We start from the raw sequence: 19,981 nt of genomic DNA, 5'->3' as shown, positions 1-19,981 counted from the left end.
ACTGATAGATTCTCAAAAATCATCTGATATTAAATGATCTTTTCTCTCAAGGATAAGGATGTTGAAGGAGTGACGTCACAGTATCCACTGTTGAAGGATAAGGATGTTGAGTGTCCAGCTGGAAGGAGCAGAGGTACATGTTGTTGTTTATTAAAGTCTCTTTTCATTTTATTGACATCGGTAAATGTAACGCTAAGTTTAAGTGAAGGTATCAATACCTGTCGCCCTTCCCAGCTATCTTCTAAATAATCCACGGAGGAAAAATTCAGAAAAAAAAGTCTTATATAGATCCAGAGCGGTCCGTAATAGGAACAAAAAAACAAAACAGGCACTCGGGGCGAAGGCAGGGCACTTCTGGAGATCGGGGTCCCAACAGCAACTAAAACAAAAAGACAAAAGGACTCACTTGAGTAAATAAAAGTGCTGACAACGTCAGGAGTATCCAAAGGATTATCCAGTTGTGATTCAAAGGCGAGGAGCGAGATCGAAAGGACAGCCAACCTGGTCTGGAAACGCAATACTCTGGCGAGTTCTTCCGGGTAGAGACGCTCCTTATCAATGGGAAGAACCCGCCACTCCATCATCCCCAGCCGCGCACCTGCCAGCGTCTGTCACTCAAAACACAGGACACATGAAAACGGAAAACCACCTTCAAAATAAAACAAAACAATATAAGCATGACACTTGTATGTTGATTCTATCAAATGTATTCTGCCTATTTTAAATGTTGACCTTTTTTCTTATAAGAGTAACTGTCAGGAGTCTTGATGTAAAACGTCACTCAAATTTGTCATTTATTTATTTCTCTCACAGGATTCAGAGTCAATGTTCATTGTACAGAATTTCCATCTCCGTCCTGCACTGTCTGTGATGATGGAACTTACATGGACAAATTGAACCGAGAGAAACATGGTTTCAAGTGTCTCGTCTGTACTGAAGGTAAAGTTTGTTCTTCACTAGAATGATGAGTTGGTCAGTATGTAGATGTGATGTAGAATTTGTTATTGACTAACAGGACTGAGAGAGATCAGATCCTGTACCTTCACAGCAAACACCAAGTGTGAACCTCTGGAGGGTTTTTTCTGTGTGGACGGCTCAGTGGACACATGTGTGGCAGCACAGCAACACTCCACATGTGAACCAGGACAGTTCATCATCAGAGCAGGCGAGTTTCACATCCAACATGTGAAATGCAAGAGTGCAGAAACTATAAGACACACACAATGTTCTTCACAGGAACGTCCTCCACAGACACTGAGTGTGGAACCTGCAGTGAAGGAACATTTTCAAATGGAACGTTCACGTCATGTCAGGATCACAAACAGTGAGTGAAGCTTCACAAATGTTTGCTCCAGATGTTTTCTTCTAAACTGTCTCCACTTGTCTTTGTAGATGTTCAACATATCTACGAGAAGGAACTATTTCTTCTGACTCTGTATGTCGAGAAGGTTTGACACCAGGAGAAGTGGCTGGAATTATTGTTGCTGTGATCGTTCTACTGATCACATGTTCTGTAGTTTATTGGTATAAAAAAAGAAAAAGAGGTAAAAAACAAATGCATTCATAAAAATCACATTATTATATTGATTTGTGTTTATCTGGAGTCATTTCCTTGAATTATTTTTCTCCTTAACCAGATCGAAAAGAGTTCAAGAGAAGAAGGAAGGTATGTAAGAACGTTTTTTAGTCATTTATCAAAGTGATTTAATGTTTAAATGTAATGTTGATTAATTTTGCAAATGTCATCACTTGTACAATTAAAATTAATGTCAATTTTGGTTTAATATCTTCAGCACTGCAGTATTTGTGCATCAGAGAAACGATCATTATTTCTTATTAGGAGGTGGCAGTGGAAATGAATGAATGAATGTATGGATTCAACGGAGCATCCGTGAGAATTTCAATTAGTTTGAGCTTTTTTTTTAATCTAAACTGACTTATTTTTTTCTTGTCTTAGATCAATTTATTCATCTGAGAATAAGTCCGATGAAGTCGAACATGTTCCACTGATGGTAGAACCCGGGGAAGACCCAGAACACACTGAAGAACCAGAAAGAGCTGGACGATGTAACTGGGGAGAAGAAAGTATGGACCTCTCTGCTGAAGCTGCTGCCCCCGTGACAAGAATCCAGATAAACAGACCAGAGAAAGCAGACGTTGAATATGAACTAATTGGACACAAGTATATTAAAGTAGATTGTTCAGTCATTCAATAGAATGTTTCAGTTTTATACAACATGAAAAATGTGTTCATAAATGATCTGTTCAGTGAACATAACATATTTCTGGCTGTTTTCATTTGCCTGTGTGTGTAGCTTAGTCTGTGATATAGAAAACAGTTTCTGTCAAAGCTTTCATTAATCTCATAAATGGCTGATCAGTTAAACATCAGCCAGGTTTGAGGATGTACTTCACTCCACAGCCGTCAGTGTTGCTTGTTCTTTCACTGCCCTTTTTGTGAGGTCACCAAATTCAGACCAGCACAGATGGACAAAACCCAACAGCACATACAAAGCCACTTGAGAAAGGCAATCATCATGGAGGTGTGTACAGTATATCTTTAGTTAGTTCCTCGTATATTGCATCATAAAAGTCTAACCGTTTACATTTTTATGTTTGACAGACTATCCGATACACAGATGTGGGCTGCAGGCCAGAACCTCACGTTCATTGTCCGTATTGTGCTGATACAGCTGTCATGGTTGCATGTTGCATGGATGTGTGTATCTTTAAAACATGTTGAATAACAGAAAAATGTATTCAGTATTCAGTGTGTGTTCAGTACTACAACTCCAATGGGCCTTTTCATACAACGCTAACAAACTCATCTGTTATCGTTGCCGTAAGATCACATCCAAAGTATGTCGTGGCAGCTGATGCGAAACAAGGTTTGGCAAAAACAAAAGTGTGGTGTTAGATTAAAAATTATTATACACTATACGTATACGCCATACTTAAATTAACCCCTTGACGCCTGAATTTATTTGCAATTGTTAAAAAAAAATGATTATGTGTGTTTTTGCTTTCAAGCAGAGACTAAATAAAGTGAAGATTCAATTTTTTACTGTAGAACATAAAATTATTGTAAAATTGGGTATGTCGCAAATTAGCGACAACAGGCATTGGAGGACCAAAAAATAATAAAAACACATTTCCCATCTTAAGCATGAAATTTTATTTTTTAATGCCAACATATACATTACAGTGGTAAGAAAACAGTAAAAAACACAATGCGTGCGTGTTTGTCAATGTGCGTCAATACGTGTGTGTGTCAATGTGCGTCAATGCGTGTGCGTGTGTCAATGCGCGCGCGCGTGTCAGCCACCTTTGAGAGACTAATGGATGGCATGCTAGCTGGTGTCCCACGTCAACAGTGCCTTGTGTATTTAGATGACCTTCTAATTCATGGGGCATCGTGTGAAGAAGCCCTTAACTCCCTACGACTAGTGCTGAGCAGAGTGGCTGCTGCGGGTTTGAAATTGCACCCTGACAAGTGTCACTTCTTAAGGCGAGAGTTAGTGCGTGTGTGTGTCAATGTGCGTCAATGCGTGCGCGCGTGTCAATGTGCGTCAATGCGCGCGCGTGTGTCAATGTGCGTCAATGCTTGCGAGAGTGTCAATGTGCGTCAATGCGCGCGTGCGTGTCAATGCGCGCGCGTGTGTCAATGTGTGTCAATGCGCGCGCGTGTGTCAATGTGCGTCAATGCTTGCGCGCGTGTCAATGCGTGTGCGTGTGTCAATATGCGCGCGCGTGTCAATGTGCGTCAATGCTTGCGCGCGTGTCAATGTGCGTCAATGCGCGCGTGCGTGTCAATGTGCGTCAATGCGCCCGTGCGTGTCAATGCGTGTGCGTGTCAATGCGTGTGCGTGCGTCAATGCTTGCGAGTGTCAATGTGCGTCAATGCTTGCGCGCGTGTCAATGCGCGCGCGTGTGTCAATGTGCGTCAATGCGCGCGTGAATGTCAATGTGCGTCAATGCGTGTGTGGTTATGCGTTTGTGTGCATGTCACACACGTTGTGTGTGCGCATGTGTCAGTGTGTGCGTGCGTGTGCGTGTGTGTTTTATATGTGCATGTCACCGTGTGTGCGTGCGCGTTTGTTTTATTTGTGCGCGTGCCCATTTGTTTTGTGTGTGCGTGCGCGCGTTTGTTTTATGTGTGCGCGCGCGCATTTGTTTTATGTGTGCGCGTGCGTATTTATTTTATAGGTTTGTTTGTGATGTGTAGTTATGCGTTTGTGTGCATGCCACTGGTGTGTGTGCGCATGTGTCAGTGTGTGTGTGCGTGCGTGTGTTTTATGTGTGCATGTCACCGTGTGTGTGCGTGTGTCAGTGAAACACGCACACACACACGGTGACATGCACACAAACGCATAACTACACATCACAAACAAACCTATAAAATGAATAAAACAAATGCTCGCGCGCACACATAAAACAAATGCGCGCGCGCACACAAAACACACGGATGAATACACAGACATGCACGGCGCACGCACACATAAAACAAATGCGCGCATGTCACATAAAAAAAATGCGCGCACGCACACATAAAACAAATGCGCGCACGCACCCATAAAACAAATGCGCGCACGCACACATAAAACAAATGCGCGCACGCACACATTAAAGAAATGCGCACGCACACAAAACAAATGCGCAAGAGCACACAAAACAAATGCGCGCGCACAGATAAAACAAATGCACACGCACACAACACACGCACGCACCCATTAAACAAATGCGCACACCCACATTAAACAAACGCGCACGCACACATAAAACACACGAATGCATACACAGACATGCACTGACAAACGCACACACACACGGTGACATGCAAACATAAAACACACGCACGCACGCACACATAAAACAAACGCGGATTTTATAGGTTTGTTTGTGATGTGTAGTTATGCGTTTGTGTGCATGTCATTGGTGTGTGTGCGCATGTGTCAGTGTGTGTCTGCGTGTGCGTGCGTGTGTGTGTTTTATGTGTGCATGTCACCGTGTGTGTGCGTGTGTCAGTGCATGTCTGTGTGTGCATGCGTGTGTTTTGTGTGCGTCCGCGTTTGTTTTATGTGTGCGTACGTGCGTGTGTGTTATGTGTGCATGTCACATGAAACAAATGCGCGCACGCACACATAAAACAAATGCGCGCAAGCACACATAAAACAAATGCGCGCATGCACACATGAAACAAATGCGCGCACGCACACAAAACAAATGCGCGCACGCACACATAAAACAAATGCGCGCACGCACACATAAAACAAATGCGCGCACGCACACATAAAACAAATGCGCGCACGCACACATAAAACAAATGCGCGCACGCACACATAAAACAAATGCGCGCACGCACACATAAAACAAATGCGCGCACGCACACATAAAACAAATGCGCGCATGCACACATAAAACAAATGCGCGCATGCACACATAAAACAAATGCACGCATGTCACATAAAACAAATGCGCGCACGCACACATAAAACAAATGCGCGCACGCACACATAAAACAAATGCGCGCATGCACACATAAAACAAATGCGCGCATGCACACATAAAACAAATGCGCGCACGCACACATAAAACAAATGCGCGCACGCACACATAAAACAAATGCGCGCATGCACACATAAAACAAATGCGCGCACGCACACATTAAACAAATGCGCGCACGCACACATAAAACAAATGCGCGCATGCACACAAAACAAATGCGCGCATGCACACATAAAACAAATGCGCGCATGTCACATAAAACAAATGCGCGCACGCACACATAAAACAAATGCGCGCACGCACACATTAAAGAAATGCGCACGCGCACACAAAACAAATGCGCAAGAGCACACAAAACAAATGTGCGCGCACAGATAAAACAAATGCACACGCACACAACACACGCACGCACACATTAAACAAATGCGCACACCCACATAAAACAAACGCGCACGCACACATAAAACACACGCATGCATACACAGACATGCACTGACAAACGCACACACACACGGTGACATGCAAACATAAAACACACGCACGCACACATAAAACAAACGCGGATTTTATAGGTTTGTTTGTGATCTGTAGTTATGCGTTTGTGTGCATGTCATTGGTGTGTGTGCGCATGTGTCAGTGTGTGTCTGCGTGTGCGTGCGTGTGTGTGTTTTATGTGTGCATGTCACCGTGTGTGTGCGTGTGTCAGTGCATGTCTGTGTGTGCATGCGTTTGTTTTGTGTGCGTCCGCGTTTGTTTTATGTGTGCGTGCGTGCGTGTGTTTTATGTGTGCATGTCACATGAAACAAATGCGCGCACGCACACATAAAACAAATGCGCGCATGCACACATAAAACAAATGCGCGCATGCACACATAAAACAAATGCGCGCACGCACAAAAAACAAATGCGCGCACGCACACATTAAAGAAATGCGCGCACGCACACAAAAAACAAACGCGCACGCACACATAAAACACACGGATGCATACACAGAGATGCACTGACACACGCACACTCCCCCATGTCATGAGGGAAGTTGGGGGGCCAGCAGTATTTCATGGGCGGTCCCACAAATGCGCACGAGCACACATAAAACAAATGCGCGCGCACACATAAAACAAATGCACACGTAAAACAAATGCACACGCACACAACACACGCACGCACTGACAAAACAAAATAGGTTTGTTTGTTTTATTTATTTTATAGGTTGGTTTGTGATGTGTAGTTATGCGTTTGTGTGCATGTCACTGGTGTCTTTGCGCATGTGTCAGTGTGTGTCTGCGTGTGCGTGCGTGTGTTTTATGTGTGCATGTCACCATGTGTGTGTGCGTGTGTCAGTGCATGTCTGTGTGTGCATGCGTGTGTTTTGTGTGCGTCCGCGTTTGTTTTATGTGTGCGTGCGTGCGTGTGTTTTATGTGTGCATGTCACATGAAACAAATGCGCGCACGCACACATAAAACAAATGCGCGCATGCACACATAAAACAAATGCGCGCACGCACACATAAAACAAATGCGCGCACGCACACATAAAACAAATGCGCGCATGCACACAAAACAAATGCGCAAGAGCACACAAAACAAATGTGCGCGCACAGATAAAACAAATGCACACGCACACAACACACGCACGCACACATTAAACAAATGCGCACACCCACATAAAACAAACGCGCACGCACACATAAAACACACGCATGCATACACAGACATGCACTGACAAACGCACACACACACGGTGACATGCAAACATAAAACACACGCACGCACACATAAAACAAACGCGGATTTTATAGGTTTGTTTGTGATCTGTAGTTATGCGTTTGTGTGCATGTCATTGGTGTGTGTGCGCATGTGTCAGTGTGTGTCTGCGTGTGCGTGCGTGTGTGTGTTTTATGTGTGCATGTCACCGTGTGTGTGCGTGTGTCAGTGCATGTCTGTGTGTGCATGCGTTTGTTTTGTGTGCGTCCGCGTTTGTTTTATGTGTGCGTGCGTGCGTGTGTTTTATGTGTGCATGTCACATGAAACAAATGCGCGCACGCACACATAAAACAAATGCGCGCATGCACACATAAAACAAATGCGCGCATGCACACATAAAACAAATGCGCGCACGCACAAAAAACAAATGCGCGCACGCACACATTAAAGAAATGCGCGCACGCACACAAAAAACAAACGCGCACGCACACATAAAACACACGGATGCATACACAGAGATGCACTGACACACGCACACTCCCCCATGTCATGAGGGAAGTTGGGGGGCCAGCAGTATTTCATGGGCGGTCCCACAAATGCGCACGAGCACACATAAAACAAATGCGCGCGCACACATAAAACAAATGCACACGTAAAACAAATGCACACGCACACAACACACGCACGCACTGACAAAACAAAATAGGTTTGTTTGTTTTATTTATTTTATAGGTTGGTTTGTGATGTGTAGTTATGCGTTTGTGTGCATGTCACTGGTGTCTTTGCGCATGTGTCAGTGTGTGTCTGCGTGTGCGTGCGTGTGTTTTATGTGTGCATGTCACCATGTGTGTGTGCGTGTGTCAGTGCATGTCTGTGTGTGCATGCGTGTGTTTTGTGTGCGTCCGCGTTTGTTTTATGTGTGCGTGCGTGCGTGTGTTTTATGTGTGCATGTCACATGAAACAAATGCGCGCACGCACACATAAAACAAATGCGCGCATGCACACATAAAACAAATGCGCGCATGCACACATAAAACAAATGCGCGCACGAACAAAAAACAAATGCGCGCACGCACACATTAAAGAAATGCGCGCACGCACACAAAAAACAAACGCGCACGCACACATAAAACACACGGATGCATACACAGAGATGCACTGACACACGCACACTCCCCCATGTCATGAGGGAAGTTGGGGGGCCAGCAGTATTTCATGGGCGGTCCCACAAATGCGCACGAGCACACATAAAACAAATGCGCGCGCACACATAAAACAAATGCAAACGTAAAACAAATGCACACGCACACAACACACGCACGCACTGACAAAACGAAATAGGTTTGTTTGTTTTATTTATTTTATAGGTTGGTTTGTGATGTGTAGTTATGCGTTTGTGTGCATGTCACTGGTGTGTGTGCGCATGTGTCAGTGTGTGTCTGCGTGTGCGTGCGTGTGTTTTATGTGTGCATGTCACCATGTGTGTGTGCGTGTTTCAGTGCATGTCTGTGTATGCATCCGTGTGTTTTGTGCGCGCGCGCGCATTTGTTTTATGTGTGCGCGCGCGCATTTGTTTTATGTGTGCGCGCGCGCATTTGTTTTATGTGTGCGTGCGCGTTTGTTTTATGTGTGCGTGCGCGCATTTGTTTCATGTGACATGCACACATAAAACACATGCACGCACACATAAAACAAACGCGGACGCACACATAAAAGAAACGCGGACGCACACCTAAAACACACGCATGCACACACAGACATGCACTGACACACGCACACACACACGGTGACATGCACACATAAAACAAACGCGGACGCACACAAAACAAACGCGCACGCACACATAAAACACACGCATTCATACATAGACATGCACTGACAAACGCACACACACACGGTGACATGCAAACATAAAACACACGCACGCACGAACACATAAAACAAACGCGGATTTTATAGGTTTGTTTGTGATGTGTAGTTATGCGTTTGTGTGCATGTCACTGGTGTGTGTGCGCATGTGTGAGTGTGTGTCTGCGTGTGCGTGCGTGTGTGTGTTTTATGTGTGCATGTCACCGTGTGTGTGCGTGTGTCAGTGCATGTCTGTGTGTGCATGCGTGTGTTTAATGTGTGCGTGCGCGTTTGTTTTATGTGTGCGTGCGTGCGTGTGTTTATGTGTGCATGTCACCGTGTGTGTGTGCGTGTGTCAGTGCATGTCTGTGTGTGCATGCGTGTGTTTTAGGTGTGCGTGCGCGTTTCTTTTATGTGTGCGTCCGCGTTTGTTTTATGTGTGCGTGCGTGCGTGTGTTTTATGTGTGCATGTCACCGTGTGTGTGTGCGTTTGTCAGTGCATGTCCGTGTACGCATGCGTGTGTTTTATGTGTGCGTGCGCGTTTGTTTTATGTGGGTGTGCGCATTTGTTTAATGTGTGCGTTCGTGCACAGTAAATTTCCAAGTGTCAAAAAGGAAGTGTTAATGTATTTTAACTATTTCATAGACTGGTTTAACTCTTCCAGATGTAACACAACAACAACAGGTGTAAAACGTGGCTCCGAACCCTGCAGTGCTGTTGTCAATATCCAGAGTTAAAACCCAGGTGTTATTTATTCAGTGTAAAAAGTGAATGAACACTGTCAAGGGTCAATTTAACAATATTCAGTGTTAATATCTTAATATGCTCCGCCCATTTCAAATGATCCAGAAGTTTCTAGAGTAATTGGACCTCATGGACCACCGCCATGTTTCCATTGGTAAAGACTGTGGTAAGTCTCTCCATCTGCTGACTTATATTTAAATGAATTAAACGATTTATACAATTGTATTCACCGTGACTGTACTACCATTCGATTTTTAGACTTCTAATGTAGATGAATTGCTATGTGGTTCACCAACATTAAGTTACATTCTATTACTTGTAATGTGGTACAGTTAACCTGCGCAGTGAACACCACGTGTAGACACTTGTAACCAATACCACTATGGATTATTGTGTATATTCGGTTTATGGTGCTCGCTCAAGGTAATGTAACCCAGACGTTTATTTGTTGTTTTATGTTTCAATTATTTTCACTGGAAGTATATAATTAAACCCAGTTGTTATTTTCGTGTTTTATGTTTTATTACTTTTCAATGCATGTATCGCATTAAGACACTGTCGCTTTAAGACGGCCATTGTTTTTTACCTGCGTTCCACGGATGAGACGCGTGGTGTTCAGATGCTTCAGCGGCTCAGAGACTGAGACACGTGTGTGCCAACGCTCCTGCAATTTTACTGAATACACTCGCTTATCACTCCTAGGTGAGCCTAAACAATACGTTTATATTATTGTTTATATTGCTGTGTGTAAATGAATGTTGTGTCGAAGCACCTATTTAAGTTTTTGTGTGAAACTTGAAGCATTGTTTTATAACTTTATTCAAGTGTATATTTTCGATAGTATTTTATATTGTACTGTTTCACTTTGTTTTGAAAGTAAGTTGCACTTTATATTTTGTTATCGCGTGGTGTTCAGATGCTTCAGCGGCTCAGAGTTCACCGCATCTGTTATTTAACACGCCGATTAAACGTTCGTGCTGTTGTATGGTTAACAAGCGTTGAATGTGTTGAAGGTGCCGTAGCTAAGAATCTTGAATATGAATAAAATAAATCGCCTACCATGACCCACCAATATAGCAAACTTTTTATTGGAATATAAATATATTTTCGTTCTTCAAAATAACAAACAAAATACGTGTGTGAGTTACATTATAATTTAAAAAGCTAAGTTTTAGCGAACTAGCTCTCGTGTTAACGCACCACAGAAAGTTACATTACACGCAATGAAACATTATTTCTGAGTCTTAAAGCAATAATGATATCTTACCTCAATAGACGAGTGACGCGCACCTGATTCCGTCAAGTTATGCACAAACGTGAGGATAAAATGCGATCGATCTTCGTCAACAAGTGTGACGTCATCATCCGGAAGTTGCGTATGCGGCAATTTGAAAACTTTTTAGCTGACGCTAAATTTAAACTAAACTTAACTCGGTCTTTATACAAGCACGCATCTACTATTGTATTCATGGCGCTTTTAAACAAACAAGCACAATATCTCATTGTATTCCTGTGGTGTGACGTCACCGCTGCAGGATCAGTTGATTAGCATGTGTGACGTCACCCCTGCAGAATCGCGATTAATGTTGACAAACGTCACGTAGCTCATAATCGCAGCTAAATAAAAAGAAAACATATGTCCATAAACGCAATCTCAATGAAAGCTTCTATTTTCATAGAAAAGCGCACCGGATTATAAAGAGGATCAAGCGAAATAGCACAGACTTTATTTTACTCATTCATAAAACAATGTCAACATTATGGAGTTGAAACACCTAAAAATATACAATATAGTCACTTTTACAGGACCTTTTAAGCATGTTTTAATCCGCGAGAGCTTCTTGACTTCCGCGATGCGTAAACAATCCAAGCTCCAAAAAATTAAAATTAAGCATTTTTACCGATTTATATTCACTCTGTACCTCCTTAAAGTGGTTTGAGGTCGTTAAGCACAATCAGGATTAGAATCACACTGTTGACATTAAACATTTCAAATGAGCTTCATAGTTGTAGAATTACGGTAGCCAAATGAAACAGCGACACGTCACGTTACCAAGGCAACGAAGAGATGGGCGACGCGTCAAATGTAACCCGGGTCGTTTGAATCCGACGTCGGGGGGTGCTCTGTATAATACTGGGTGACCCGTGCGTGTCAATGTGCGTCAATGCGTGCGCGCGTGTCAATGTGCGTCAATGCGCCCGTGCGTGTCAATGTGCGTCAATGCGTGCGCGCGTGTCAATGTGCGTCAATACGTGTGTGTCAATGTGCGTCAATACGTGTGTGTCAATGTGCGTCAATACGTGTGTGTGTGTCAATGTGCGTCAATGCGTGCGGGTGTGTCAATGCGTATAGACGTGTGTTTATATGTGTGTATATATGTGTGTGTATGTGTATAGACGTGTGTGTATATATATGTGTTTATGTGTATAGACGTGTGTGTGTATATATGTGTGTGTATGTGTATAGACGTGTGTATATATATGTGTGTGTATGTGTATAGACGTGTGTGTATATGTGCGTATTCGTATAGACGTGTGTGTGTGTGTGTGTGTGTATATATATATACGTGTGTGTGTTTATATATGTGTATGTGTATAGATGTGTGTGTGTGTATATGTGTATAGACATGTGTGTATATATATGTGTGTATATGTGTGTATGTGTATAGACGTGTGTGTATATATATGTGTGTATGTGTATAGACGTGTGTGTGGTGTGTGTGTGTGTATATATACTGTATATATATTGTAACGATCCTGTTTGTTCTGTTCATTAATGTTGCGGGCACTTTAAGAAGGTGAGTCTGTGCGCATGCGCAGTTGTTGTTAGAGAGAGTTCGCGTTCAACTTGTGGTGTGAAGAACGAGCGGCGTTGGTTGTGGCCGAAACAATAACCTCTCTGTGAGTACAGCGAACAAAGAAACAATATCTGTGCAAGACAACCGTCTGGTCATGTGTGGAGGACCAAACGTTACATTGGTGTCAGAAGCGACTTTTTCGGACCTGCTCCTGAGGCGAAGCTAACGGTTATTAGCAACGAACTTTGCTAACGAACGTCGCCGGTATGTACGGGAAAGTGAAGAGCGAAAGTGAGGAGATGGACGTTGGTGCGAGACGAGGGGACCATGCTCAACAGTTAAGAGACGCTGTGTTACAACTCTCAGAAGAAGAATGTGCGTCAATGCGTGCGCCAATGTGCAGCAACTGGGCTTCATCAAGTATCAAACAGATCACACATCACACCTACCATGATTTCGTTCAATGAGATGAAAACTTATTTGATGTTCAATCCAGTGTTCAGGTTGACTTCAGTGCTTATGTTTTAGTAGAAGTGAAGCTGTGGTGCTTTAGTTTAATACATGGACACAGCACTAAATGTTGTTGTTGGTTGTTAGTTGTTTTTTTAGATTTTGGGATCAACCGTCACTTTTTAGTAATGGGAGAATTATTTCTCTGTACTGTGCGAGTCGTCCCAGAGCCATTGTTCAGCCTGAAGCCAATACGTTTTTAGGTTGAAAAGTTTGCCCCCCTGAAAAAATGTAATGCCCCCCCTTAAATGTTTTTCTGCAGCCGGGTCTGTCAGTGTTATACTAGATCCACTCAGTATAAACTGTTGTCAACATTGAAGTCAAATCATCTCCAGAAATGATACTTTGTGATGAAGTCTTAATGTTAAAAGAGACAAATGTAATAATATCTTTAATGAATCAATTCATGTACATTTATATCAAACCTGCTATTCCCTGCATGATGGGATCAGAAACACTAGAATTCTACTTTCTCGGTACGTTTTAGATTTACAACACATGGACATACAGTAGATCTGACTTAATTATTAAGGTCATGTATGTCATTAATCATTTTTCTACTTAATGACGACATCATTAAAAGTGTGAACTGCAGTCACACTGCAAGTTTATGTCCATAATCCTTAGATATTCTCTCCAAATGAGAACAATTTAACAGAAGAGTTTAACATTACCTTGGCTGTAGTCATGCTCTGTAGACAGAAGCTTCACCTGCACAGGTGATCTCATTAGCTCGTCCTGTCTCTCCACCTGCACGCAAAGCAACTTGTACTCTCTGCTGCCCTCTAGTGTTGCTAAAACTATTTATTATGTCCAATAAACAAACCTACAGAAAGACTTAACAGTGTGGGTCTTTCTTTTTATTTCAAGGGTCCCCATTTTGTCTCAAACATCAATATAGCTAATATTTAACACTAATTGGTAAATATCAAACATGTATGCTTCATTACAGTTGAAACAATTGTTCTCTGGTAACAAATATTTATCATTAAACATGTTTGTTCATGTATGATCCATGGCACTCATCATGATGGACAAATATGATGGAAAAACATTCTATTAGTGTCAGTACAGTACACGAGGTTGGAAATCAACGACGCATTTGCGCATGCGTTGTCCACCTACAAGGAGGTTTATAACGGTCAGACGCGGAAGAATCTACGAAACTATCACTGATAGATTCTCAAAAATCATCTGATATTAAATGATCTTTTCTCTCAAGGATAAGGATGTTGAAGGAGTGACGTCACAGTATCCACTGTTGAAGGATAAGGATGTTGAGTGTCCAGCTGGAAGGAGCAGAGGTACATGTTGTGGTTTATTAAAGTCTCTTTTCATTTTATTGACATCGGTAAATGTAACGCTAAGTTTAAGTGAAGGTATCAAGACCTGTCGCCCTTCCCAGCTATCTTCTAAATAATCCACGGAGGAAAAATTCAGAAAAAAAAGTCTTATATAGATCCAGAGCGGTCCGTAATAGGAACAAAAAAACAAAACAGGCACTCGGGGCGAAGGCAGGGCACTTCTGGAGATCGGGGTCCCAACAGCAACTAAAACAAAAAGACAAAAGGACTCACTTGAGTAAATAAAAGTGCTGAAAACGTCAGGAGTATCCAAAGGATTATCCAGTTGTGATTCAAAGGCGAGGAGCGAGATCGAAAGGACAGCCAACCTGGTCTGGAAACGCAAATCTCTGGCGAGTTCTTCCGGGTAGAGACGCTCCTTATCAATGGGAAGAACCCGCCACTCCATCATCCCCAGCCGCGCACCTGCCAGCGTCTGTCACTCAAAACACAGGACACATGAAAACGGAAAACCACCTTCAAAATAAAACAAAACAATATAAGCATGACACTTGTATGTTGATTCTATCAAATGTATTCTGCCTATTTTAAATGTTGATGTTCTTATAAGAGTAACTGTCAGGAGTCTTGATGTAAAACGTCACTCAAATTTGTCATTTATTTATTTCTCTCACAGGATTCAGAGTCAATGTTCATTGTACAGAATTTCCATCTCCGTCCTGCACTGTCTGTGATGATGGAACTTACATGGACAAATTGAACCGAGAGAAACATGGTTTCAAGTGTCTCGTCTGTACTGAAGGTAAAGTTTGTTCTTCACTAGAATGATGAGTTGGTCAGTATGTAGATGTGATGTAGAATTTGTTATTGACTAACAGGACTGAGAGAGATCAGATCCTGTACCTTCACAGCAAACACCAAGTGTGAACCTCTGGAGGGTTTTTTCTGTGTGGACGGCTCAGTGGACACATGTGTGGCAGCACAGCAACACTCCACATGTGAACCAGGACAGTTCATCATCAGAGCAGGCGAGTTTCTTGTAAACATGTTACAGGGAAGATAAAAATGAGCTTAAATAGTTCGACCAGACTCAATAGAGAAGTGGTGTCAAACTCAATCACACAAATCTTCCAGCAGTTGAGGTTGTGGGTCTAACAACATGTAGATTTGCTAGGGTTCCCTAGAATCCATAAAAGTATTTAAAGATACTACAGTACGTTCAAGAATCTAATGATAAGGCCTTTGTTTGCATTGAAATACAATTTGAACCAGGGACTATCAGAGCTGATTTACATTGAGGTTCTACTTCAACATGCTTTATGTTGAAACTTCATTAAGAGAAATTGTCTCTGGGCATTATGGGAAAGTGTGAATTTATTGAGTTTTTTTCTAGCCAAAATGTTTCATCATGGCTAAAAGTTGTGCCAGACGGGAGTCAAGAAAACGTTTTCAATGGACTAAAAATATATATATATATATATATATATATATATATATATATATATATATATATATATATATATATATATATTTTAAACATCTTTTTATTGATTTTCAGATATTAAGACATACATTTTGAAACACACACACAAAATAAGTAAAATAAAAGGTATAATACAAAAACAAAGAAAGATCCCACCCTCCACCCCCGTAGAAAACCACCCCGCGGTCTCAGAAAACCAAAATCAACAAAAAATCAAAATCAACTCAAAAAGGAACAATGATGCATAATAGTATACATTGATACAAACAGACAAAAAGAAAAAAAAAAAAAGAAAAAACAATACTCCATACATATGGTGGTAAAAATAAAAATATAAGCCAAACTGTTCAAGTATTATGTAAGGTTCAGCTCTTTAACATGCTGCATGAAAGGAGACCAGGTTTCATGAAACTTCTCCAGACAATTTGACCGACTGTATTTTATTTTCTCTAACTGCAACATAGAGAGAAGTTCTTGAACCCAACTCTTAAATGATGGTGGCTTGTCTGACTTCCACTGCAGAAGAACAAGTCTGCTGCCATCAATGAGGAAAATGCAATTGCGTTTGCATGTGCTGTATTTACAGAGAGGTCAGGTGGAGGTCGACAAATATACACATGTGTGGAGAAGGTGTTATTGCTTTTTTACACATGCGGGAAATACATTCAAATATTCTACTCCAGAAACCTTTGAGTGATGGACAATGCCAGAACATATGACCCAAAGTAGTTGGTCTGTGAGAACATCTTAAACAATGTGGACTGACGTCTGGGTAGATTTTAGCAAGTCTCTCATTTGAATAATGCAAACGATGTAACACTTTAAATTGTATGAGACGTTGCTTTATGCAGTAAGATGACGAATGGATACACTCTAAGCTACGCTGCCAGAAACTTGCAGATCATTTAATGTTTCAATCGTGTTCCCAGGCTTAGTTTTGTCCCATGACAGAGGTTTGACATTTTGCATGATCCTCTATATTTTGGAAATATTACCTTTTATGTGTGGATTTAAGGAAAGAATCTCATTGCATGTGTTGTTGGATTGCACAAGTGGGAATTTAAGATATTTATTGGCAAAACTCCTGACTTGGAGATATCTGAAGAAATTACTTTTATGAAGATTGTGTTTTTGTTGTAGATACTCAAATGTTAGAAAATGATTATTTTGAATCAAGTCTTTTAGAAATACCAGTCCACTACTGTGCCAGACCTGGAAACCAGTGTCCATCTCGGATGGGGGGAAAAGATGGTTATTCAATAAGGGAGAGAATGTACTTAAATCTTTTAAATTAAAATGTTTCCGAAATTGATTCCAAATCTTTATAGAATTTTTAACAACAGGGTTGGAGATCTGGTGCTGGCCTATTGGTAGTGTAGCACTTAGCAGAGAAATGGCATTATTATTATTTATTTCCAAATTAGCCCAAAGTGGACCTCGTTTTTCCCGCCATGCACCAACACAAAATGCAAATTTGCACACATTTGCTGCCCAGTAATAGAACATAAAGTTAGGAAGACCAAGTCCTCCCTCCAACCTTGGAATTTCCAGAAAACATTTTTTCATTCTTGGCACCGATCGGTTCCATATAAATGCAGAAATTAAACTGTCAAGTTCCTTAAAAACAGATTTGGGTAAATAATAAGGAATCATTTGAAAGAAATAGAGGAATCGGGGAAGAACAGTCATCTTTATAGTGTTCACCCTTCCTGCTAATGAGATTGGTAAGTGGCTCCACCTTAAAAGGTCATTTTTGGTTCAAACAGAGTTTTGAAGTGATTGTGGAAGAAATCTTGGTATACATGTGTCATCTTTAAACCCAAGTAGGTCCATTTGTTTGTTAACTGAAAGGGGAAGATATTATAGTCGATTGATTTTGCCAGATCATTGATTGGAAATACAGCACTTTTTGAAAAATGTAATTTGTAACCTGAAATGTGACCAAATATTTTTAATATTTCAATAACTCCAGGTATTGAAACAACTGGATTAGACAAATAGAGCAAAAGGTCATCAGCATATAGTGAACATTTATGAATTTCCTTGTTCCTCAACACTCCAAAGATTTCCTCCTCTTTCCTCAGAGCCAGAGGCTCAATAGCTAAATCAAAAAGAAAAGGTGAGACAACAACCCTGTCTTGTTCCTCTGTAAAGTTTAAAATACGTTGATGTTATTGAGTTAGTGTGTACTGCAGCCACTGGTGTGGAATAGATTATTTTGATCCAAGATATAAAGTTCCAACCAAAACCAAATTTTCCCAACACTGTAAATAAGTATTTCCACTCCACCCAATCAAATGCTTTTTCAGCGTCAAGTGAGATAACAACTTCTGGCATTTCAGTGGAATGGGAATTATATAAAATATTAAGTAAACGTCGCATGTTAAAGAAAGATTGCCTACCTGGCACAGAACAAGTCTGGTCAGGGTGGATTATTTTGGTCACTGTTTCCAGACGACGAGACAGAACTTTAGTGAGAATTTTATAGTCGCAGCAGAGAAGGCTTATGGGCCGGTAAGGTAAGGTAAGGTAAGGTAAGGTAAGGTAAGGTAAGGTAAGGTAAAATAAGGTAAGGTAAGATAAGGTAAGGTAAGGTAAGGTAAGGTACGAGCCACATTCTCGCGGGTCTTTTCCTTTTTTAGGTATAACTGTAATAGTTGCCTGATTCATTTTTGGTGGTAGTTTTAAAGTTATACGTGTTTCTTCAAATAATTGACTTAAAATAGGTGAAAGTTTATTTGAAAACATTTGATAAAATTCAGTGGGGAATCCATCTGGACCAGGTGCTTTTCCGCTTTGCATTGAGTTTATAGCTAGAGTTATTTCCTCTGTTGTTATTCTGGAGTCTATAACAGATTGTTCTTGTTTATTCATTTGGGGAATTTGCATATTTTCTAAAAAGTCCTCAATCTCCAATGATGTTGCAGAAGTCTCAGAGGTATAAAGGTCACTATAAAATGTTCTGAACTGGTCATTAATAGTTTGTGGATGTACAGATGTCAAACCCTCAGCTGTATTCATTTCAGAAATGATACGATTTGCTGCCGATTGTTTGATTTGGTGACAGTAGTCGAGCCACTTTGTCACTGTGTTCATAGTAGGTTTGTTTTGTTTTCAGGAGGAGTTTCTCAATTTGGACAGTGGTTAAATGATTGTATTCGGCTTGTAATAATTGTCTTTCATTGAATAAGAATGGATTAGGCTGAGATGCACATTTTTTATCTAATTGTAATCATTTCTGCTGTATCTCATTGAGGCGTTTAGTTCTTTCTTTCTTGACATTTGCTGAAAATGAAATAATTTGTCCCCTTAGATAAGCTTTGAGTGCCTCCCAGATTGAAGTGTAGGACATCCCGGGAGTAATATTGATGTCAAGAAAGAAATCAATTTGATCCGAGAGAAAATGTTGAAAGTTTTTGCTTGACAATAAGAGCGGGTCAAGACGCCATGTGCGTTGAACTGGTGCACTGTCTGGAAATGCTTTGTCCAGTTGGACTGGTGCATGATGGGAAATCACAATACTGTGGTATTGGCATTTTGTTACACACGGCAAAATTCTGTTGTCTATCAGAAAAAAGTCTATCCTCGAAAACGATTGGTGGACATGTGAAAAAAAAGAATATTGTTTGGTAGTGAGGTTTAATTTCCTCCAGGGGTCAGTAAGTGCATAAGATTGTTTAATGAGATTTACTGTATTTGCTGATTTTGATCAATTATTTTGAAGTTTAGTGGAGGATCTATCTAACGTTGGCTCAGGTACGAGATTAAAGTCACCTCCTAAAATGATGTTATATTTGTTAGGATCTGGAATAGTTGCTATTAGTCTAGAGAAGAAGTGAGGATCAGTTAGGGCCATAAACATTAACTAGTGCCACCTCAGTTCCAGACAATCTACCCACGACTATGATATATCTTCCCTTGTTATCAGATATGAAATTGTTTAGTTGAAAACAGACTCCTTTTCTAATAAGTATGGCAGCTCCTCTTGACCTATCCCCATAATCAGAGTGATGTTCTATCATCCCCTCTTTAACTTTGAGTGTTTTTCTGGACGTAAGTGTGTCTCTTGTAAGAACATTATCTC

The 19,981-nt window shown here is 41.2% G+C and overlaps 2 long non-coding RNA genes across 4 annotated transcripts; one reads left to right on the top strand and one right to left on the bottom strand.

The window, feature by feature from the left end:
• Nucleotides 1–114: 114 nt before the first annotated feature.
• On the bottom strand, nt 115–14,094 carry LOC148074761 (uncharacterized). Of its 2 annotated transcripts, none has more exons than XR_015711832.1 (3): nt 13,785–14,094; nt 502–608; nt 115–379 (listed from the first exon to the last, which is right to left on the bottom strand). It is a non-coding gene; the product is annotated as an uncharacterized LOC148074761 (long non-coding RNA). The 2 variants fall into 2 exon arrangements; XR_015711831.1 differs by lacking the exon at nt 13,785–14,094 and adding an exon at nt 11,070–11,150.
• Nucleotides 1,234–2,491, top strand: LOC148074762 (uncharacterized). Of its 2 annotated transcripts, none has more exons than XR_015711824.1 (4): nt 1,234–1,324; nt 1,393–1,544; nt 1,638–1,666; nt 1,841–2,491. It is a non-coding gene; the product is annotated as an uncharacterized LOC148074762 (long non-coding RNA). The 2 variants fall into 2 exon arrangements; XR_015711825.1 differs by having other exon boundaries at nt 1,958–2,045.
• Nucleotides 14,095–19,981: the final 5,887 nt, after the last annotated feature.

Source organism: Callionymus lyra, chromosome 7, assembly GCF_982586985.1.
Source record: "Callionymus lyra chromosome 7, fCalLyr1.hap1.1, whole genome shotgun sequence".
Taxonomy (NCBI): domain Eukaryota; kingdom Metazoa; phylum Chordata; class Actinopteri; order Syngnathiformes; family Callionymidae; genus Callionymus; species Callionymus lyra.
The sequence above is the reverse complement of the archived record's forward strand: the minus strand, read 5'-3'. Positions and strand labels throughout refer to the sequence as shown.